This window comes from Halyomorpha halys, unplaced genomic scaffold (genome assembly GCF_000696795.3).
Source record: "Halyomorpha halys isolate HHAL.00 unplaced genomic scaffold, Hhal_1.1 Scaffold420.1, whole genome shotgun sequence".
Taxonomy (NCBI): domain Eukaryota; kingdom Metazoa; phylum Arthropoda; class Insecta; order Hemiptera; family Pentatomidae; genus Halyomorpha; species Halyomorpha halys.
This window is the reverse complement of record NW_027107456.1, coordinates 683959-691886: the sequence shown is the minus strand read 5'-3', so window position 1 is coordinate 691886 and position 7928 is coordinate 683959. Positions and strand designations below refer to the sequence as shown.

The 7928-nt window shown below is 31.6% G+C and overlaps 1 protein-coding gene across 2 annotated transcripts in view; it reads left to right on the top strand.

Moving 5' to 3' along the window:
- The window catches only part of LOC106682510 (protein Malvolio), a 113857-nt gene that overhangs the window by 102971 nt on the left and 2958 nt on the right, over positions 1 to 7928 (top strand). The window lies entirely within an intron of this gene.

The following is a 7928-nucleotide window of genomic DNA, read 5'->3' as shown; positions in this document are numbered from 1 at the left end:
AACTGTCAGAATTAGAAGTGGAAACTAGTTTAAATATGTTTGTTAGTTATCGTTCCTGTATCCCAAAACTTTGCTGGTCATGAGGCCCCAAAAGCGCTCAGAGAGAGAAGATCGTTATTTAAGAATAATCCAGCGGAGAAAGAGGAAATCAGTTGGAGAAATATTGATGGAATGGTAGGTGCTATTCTGGAATTATTTTAAAATACTCCAAATCATTAGTGCGGGTCAATGATAATTTAAAATTATTCAAAGATTGTAAACAAAACTCTCACTCAAAAACTAACCAGTAACATTTATCCAGAAACCAGTAAAATAAAAATTATGTCGACTGTGTGTTAGTACATCCCAATTCATCCTAATTCAGGCTAGTAGAATAGAGGCACTAAATCTCAGTTATCTGGCAACTATTGTTAAATGGTTTTTATTTATTCATAGATCAGTTGTCTCTGATTTTCCTCATTTTAGAGAATAATTCTGGCATATACGAAGAACTGTAAATTTATAGTTGGAGTTTTAGAATCCTGAATGTTGGTGCTTAGATGACGCTTTTGCCTTGAACACAGAAAGTTATCTTCTTTAAAAGGAGTATTTTTAAAGAAGATTTTTTTAAGAATATAATTTTAGTTTCTCAATTACTTAAGAAATATGAAATGCTACAATATTTTCTAGATTCATACTTAATTTTTAAGAAGTTCAAAAAATAAAATTAAACTAATCCAAACGAAGAACAAAAAATCAAAATATATTGCATAATAACAATTTATTTACTTTATTTTACTTGACTACTCATTAAGATGTAATTTATAAATACACCAATGTTCCAAACTATTAATGTTGCTTTATATCTACGTCGTTCTTCGAACTAATTAAAATTAAAATTATTTCTCTGGGTCAGATATAAAGTGTGGTACCTATTCAACCAATATTAAACATCATATTATTCCTGTATTTTAGTAAATTATCATTAATTTTATTTATTTCTTCTATAAGTTTCCATACATTTATTGTGCTTATAGAGTGTGCTGTAAAATATGAGTAATGTTCACATTTAATTAGCTTTAGTTTCGTGTAATCGAAGTTAAAGCTACTTTTGGAATTTATCCTGATTTTGTTTTAATATGTGTTTTTTGTATACATATTTTTTTTTTTTTAATTCGGCTCCAACTTTTTAATATTATACGGAAATTGGATTGGTTTTACATACATCACATATTTAATTTTTTTTAAAAATATTTATTTATTGCTATTTACAACTGTACATTATAATAAATTTAGTAAATCTGATCTAAGTTAAATTGGAGTGTTACAGGCGTGTAGAGAAACTACCCATTGGTAGCATTCTAATGACATTTTACATTAGTTGGTCTCGTGGCCATCTTCTTTTCAGGCTCCTCGGAGGATTGTCAGGAATGAAAGAGGATACAAGATTAGAAACTAGGGGGTTTGAGTGGTTAGATAGCATATTTAATTTAAATATTTTTTTTAGAGGTTAATGGAATATTTTAGTAATTTGTAATTACATTTAAAAATAAAACTGGTATTTCCAGTAGACATAATTCCTCACCAAATTATTGTTTCACAAAAATATAGGTGAATCTCAGTTTAATCTGACATAGACCTCAATTTATTTGACATAGAATTAAAGATAATTAAACAAGAAAGTTTCAGAGCGTTATTTTAAAGCTTGATGGTACAATTGGGAGATGATCAGTTTTTCAGTTCAGAATGTTTTTGAGTGATCGTTTAAAAAAAAAAAAAAAGTGGCCAATTTAAAAAAAAAAACAATTTTCTACACAGAATCAGTCTATTGTTAATTTTTTTTCCACGTTAGTTTACTATAACCTTAATTTTAAAGGTAATAAAAGATCCTAAAATTATTATTCAGGAGTACAAAATAGGTTAAAAAAATATTTAATTAATGAAGTAATAGTAATTTTACTACTGAGTAAAATTCGGTAATGAAAAATAAAAAAAAATTAATAAAAGTACATTGATAAAACAAAATGATTTAACATACAAGTAATCATAGGAGTTAAAAGATAGTTAAAGAAGCTCTTTACAAGATTATTATTTAAAAGAAGTACCATTACCAGACTAACGTTTGTGCAAGAAGGTCATAATCACGCTCAACCTCCAGATTTTTACTTAATTAAGGGTACCCAATTCAAGAGGCTGGGTGGACCCCAGGAGGGCTCCAGAACCCACAGGAGTTGACTCACGGCTACAGTGTAACAGAAAACAATTTTCTGCCCACACGGATTCGAACTCAGGTCCTTATTAAATTTAGTAGCCACGCGCTTTACTTTACCCCGAGGCTAACGCGCTCCCAACAAGATTTTCATAATTTAACTAAATATTTTCTTAATGGGGAGTGGGTAACTCAGAAATAAGGCACTAAGATATTAACTGGATGGAACCGAGTTCGTATCCTGCGGTGGCAGTTAATTATTTTCTGTTTACTTATCACTGTAGGCGTGAGTCAGCCCTGTGGGTTCAGGAAACCTCCAGCCTCAAGGGTAAAGAGGCTGCTACAATGAACGTTCCACCACTCCAAATTTACGAGCCGAAAGACATAAAGGAAAAGTTGGGATTCAATGTGGGCTGCCGTACCACTCACCAATAAACTAAGAAATATAAATAAAAAACACACAAAAGTGGACAAGTGCCATAAGGGGAAACAGAAGAGAAGAAGTGATTGTTGCAAGAGTAAGAATAGGACATTCCAAATTAACTCACTTCCACTTAATCACAAAATAGGACCAGCCCATATGCCGAACCTGTCATTCCCCATTATCGATAAACCATATAATTGGAGAATGCCCATCATTTCGTCAAGCCTTCGAAAATAATAAAATTCCTCATACAAGAGAAATTGGCCCTTGAAGACTCAGCAGAATCCATAGACAAAATAATAAAATTTCTGAAAGAAACTCAACTTTATACTAAAATATAATCTACCAATACCGACCAGTGTAAAAAAGGAAATAGTCTACATTCAACCATCAAATGTCAAAGGCAAGAAGATAAATGAAGTAAAAAGAGTGTAATAACCTAGATGTTGATCGCCATGAATAAAAATCTAATCCAGCCTCATTATGTGGGTACCCTTAATTGGGTAAAAATCTGCTTACGAGCGTGATTCTGACCAAATCTCCTTCTTTCACAACCGTTGGGCTAGTATTGGTACTTCCAAAGTACTGCACTGCAGACCCTCCATGGGTTGTAGCGGTAGAGACTTAATTTTTTTTTTTAACTTCCTTTGTGTCTCTTGAGTTAGAAAGACTTTCTCATTAGTTCATTGTTACGTTTTGTTTTGAAATGATCAATATAAAATTAATAGCGTTGATTATGTTTGGTAGAATATTTCATTTTTATTGATACTTTTGTCGTTAATTGGCATACTATGTGGATTGTATCATATGATGTTTTTCCAAGGAAGACTCCCCGGAATCCGTCCAATTTAATGCCTTTAGGCTTAGAACAGCTTGTTAATAGGAAAGCCCCGTTGAGATCTGACTCAGCACCATAGGAATTTAATTCCATAAGCAAATATTACACGCTCAAGTTGAGGTATAGCCACCTCAATGTAATTAGGTTAGCCACAGTAAAGTCAAATAAAGGGCAATTTAAACATCTAATTAATTCGAAATCATTCATACCAGGTCTAAAACTTAAAAATAATTCTTCTCACATTTTTAATTAATGTCACAGTTATAAAATAATCGAATCGTTATTTTCTATTTTTTTTTTTTTACCTTTCAGAGATTATTATACTTACACTTACTTGATTTTCATGTGTATTTTATTATTTGTTCATTCCTCTTGCTTAATTTTAATATATCTCTTCTCGTACAGGCTTTAGCTTCTTATAATACTTTAGCTATTCATGTTACCTATTTTTTAATCATTTTAATATATCCTTATATACATTGGTTGTTATCTTTTTTTTTTTGTTTGCCCTGATAAGGCTGGAAATTCAGGTCGAAGCGTGGGCACTAAATAATAGGCTGCTTCATTGACCACACACACAAAGATCTTCTCATATGTATTATCCACGGTCAACAATCTTTTCATCGCTAAAGAAGGAAATCCTCTAAGTGGTGTTGAAGGAAACCCTTTAGCTAACATGAATAAAAACAAGAGTCATATGATTTGTTAAAAGTTAGCATGATAGACAGATTTAACAGATTTTTAAAGGAGTCAAGGCATTACTCTAATTACAAAAAAAAATATAAATATTATGAAAATGTTTTTAATTTAAATACTCTGCTTCGAATTATTTTCATTAGAATGATGACGAGTCAGTGAATGATTTATTTATTGCACCCTAAACTCTTTGATTACATTTAACTATTCTTGAAATATTTTGTGAAAGGCGGGGGATTAAAAATTATTCTATGCCAAAAATAGATCCTTTTAGGGTAAATATAGATAAAAAAATACATATTTTTACATTTATTTATCAAACTGTGGCCCTAATTTCGTCTTGTTTGTATGAACCGAGATTTGCAGTCCAAAAATTTCCGGAGTAATTTTTCTGGAGAGGGGATTTTCCGGATCGAAATGAAAGGGGATATTTGAAAAATAGTTTGCTTAAAATAAATCGAGTCAGGTATGGTTTTTTTTTTTTAAGTGATTATGTTTCTGAATCGAAGAGAACATATAATAAACATTTTCAAGTACTATATTTATGGAGGTACTAAAACTATGTACTACTTATTAATTAAAATTTCTCGACAACTACAACTCAGTTTCTCTGAGCTTTGGTATCCCCAAGAAAATATTTGAAAAATTGAACCACTCAGTAGAGCTTTTAAAATGTACAGTTATATGATAACATAAAATGTCAAATTAATTGTGTATAAATATTTCTTTAGGTAATATGTTTCATTTAATTTTTTTGCAGTTTAATTAGGTTAATTAGTTTCTCAAATTTTCCCACTTTTTGGTTTCTTCAGAATATTGAAAACAGTAACATTTTCACTCTATCTTCCCCTAATACAAAGTCCTTCGTAATAGTTGGAAAAAAGCAAGTACAATTTGTGCTTCAATAACCTAGTTCAGCAAAATAAAAGTGATTTTTCTGTATTATTCGCCAACAATATTAAAAACTTTTATCGTCATGGGAATGAGTGGTCTCATTCGATTAAACATAAATACAAACAGTATTACAAACGATTTCTCACTCGACTTATTTTGAAGATATCTAGTCCTTCTTCGATGATCCTGGGGGAGGTTTCCTTCAAAATTTGCGCGGAATCCGTTTATTTCCCCTTTCTCTAACAAGAAGAAATTATAACTAAAGTACCATGAATGCTCCTGCAAACCTAGTTTTTTATATTTGGGTCTATTTTTCCTTTAGTCCACCTATCCTTACCTTATAAACTCCATACTATCTCAAATTTACTATTTTCTAACAATAATTGTAATTGGATTGCCTATAATCCTTCGATATTTCATCAAAGAACAACAAGGGAGCTCTAGAAGAGGCATGCTTTTTCTCAAATAATGCATTATTAATAATGTAGCATATTTACTTAATGTATTAGTGATACAGTTATAAATCATTTTAAATAAATATTTTGGCAATTTGTCAGTTGTTAGCAGAAAAAGGATTTGTTCGCGGGCGTAGAAATGAAAGCGAAGGCTGAGATAGTTCTGTTGAAAAGTTAGGTAATTGACAACCTTCGACATGTCAGCCAGAGGACGTGAGCTTTGTCGTTATTTTGCCGGTTCTTTAGAAGATTTCCATCTGTCAGCAGCAACGGTTCTTATGCTCGTTAGTGTTCGCCGCCTCTCTTTTATGTTGAGTGGTCTGGCACAGTTGCTATTTAACAATCTCTTTTAATCATGGTGAGTGTGTGATAAATATAGAAACAGGAAAAGACAGAATTTAAAAAAGTTAAATAGAAAAATAACCGAGCTAGTCCACCGTGTTTTAAATCTGCTAACACCTAAGGCCATGTTGTTTATAAATGCTTATCAAACATTAATTTAGTGCATTAAAGATATAATGATGTTTTAAGCACTAAATTTGCTATTAATAAACCAATTCTTCGTGTTCCTATTACGGTGATTTTGAAATCTTACTGAGAGGTAATTATCGGGAGCCGACAATGCATCATATATGTCTAAAGTTACTCATGGTCCTTTTGGGCGTGGCCAAAGGAGGTGACACCCTTGTCTGACCTCCTCCACACCACTCCTCCGTTAAATCTACTTTAGGGACGTTTAATATAAGGTAATGTCTAAAACAGGAGTTCCCAACCACTAGTTGCTTTCAGACCAACGGAGTGACTGAAAGCAAATTATTTTGTAAATGTTTTGTTGTTTAAATTTCCTCATATTTGGGTGTTAGTTGGAAGGTATGAACCGCAAAAAAACCAAGAGTGTCTCTATTTTGCTCCAAGTCGAGTTTGGTGCTCTCTCTCTCTCTCTCTCTCTCTCTCTCTCTCTCTCTCTCTCTCTCTCTCTCTCTCTCTCTCTCTCTGAGACTTTTTTTTAAAAATCCTATGACTTTTTTTCGGCGTTACTACATTAATTGTTGTTTTTTATACAGATGGTTTACCTGAGGTTCTCGCCAGATTCAAGTAAAAAGTATCATTAACAATTGAAAAATAATGTTTTAGTCGAGTCCTTGCAAAGATTATTCATTTCATTTCCGCATCCTTGTGGAAAAAAAATCCAGTTCTAATTCGATGCTCTATTCATTAATTCATTCCACTCATTAATTCCTTCCGTTAATTCACAATGTAAACCTGGTTGAAATGTATACATGAAACCATGTTCCTTATCTTGTTTATTCCGGTACAAATCGGAAACGGGATTAATTTATGCTGTACTACAGATTAAGGCAAATCACGTATCGTAAACACTGAATTATTCAATATCTTCATTTTAGATCCTAATATAATATAAATTGAGTTTCTTTTTTGTGGAGAAGGTGAGGTAGCCGAATGTGTTAAAGTTGTTATTTTTGAGGGAGAAGTGGCATTTTTTATAATTAATACCAAATTTTGAAAAAAAAATCTAGAAACATGTAATAAATTAAACATAATTATAGATTAACGTATCCAACTTAACCAATTAAGGGTACCCACTTTAGAATGGCTGGACCCAGGAGGGCTTCTCGAACCCACAAGTTCGCCTCACGGCCATATTAACATATAACCATATCTGCCACAGCCGGATTCGAAAAGGGGTCATTGAAGTTAATAGTTACAGCACCTTACCCACTGAGCTACCCCGTGGTCATCTGTAAACACCTAATTTTTCAACATAGTTTAGTTTAGTTTGACAGTAGGCTGTGAAGGCAAACTATAGGCAGTTTTTACAAAATAATAAAAAATACACAAATGTTAAAGATTTTGCATCTCGGACGTGCTCTTGAAATTTATTTTGTGGCTTTGAAAACAAATTTAGTTCAATAAATTCATTTGAAAGATACTTAAATATAAGAAAAGCTTAAACTATCTCCATATTTCTTAGAAAATAAAGTAAATTGAGAGTGATAATCCCAAGCTGCTTGAGGATTTTAGTAAGACGAAAAGAAAAATGGTAGATATATTGTTTATAATGTTTACGTCCCATCTATCGTAAATGATACGATACCTCCTATTTTAGGTACTGAAGGTTGTTGCGTACATTTTCTCTCATATTAATAACTTTATTTTTAGTTTATAATATTAGTCTTCGTTTAAAATGACTACAAAATGTGTAATACTTACTTAAGAGATATATCTATATATATACCATATATATATATATATATATATATTAAGTACAAAAAGTAATTAATGCAATTTTGTTGAATGGATTGAGTTAATTGATTTCATTTGGATACATACTGCTTCACAAACAATTAATTAATTCTATTTCGTTAGACAAGTTTAGTGGAGTTTTGTGATGAAACATACTATACATTATTA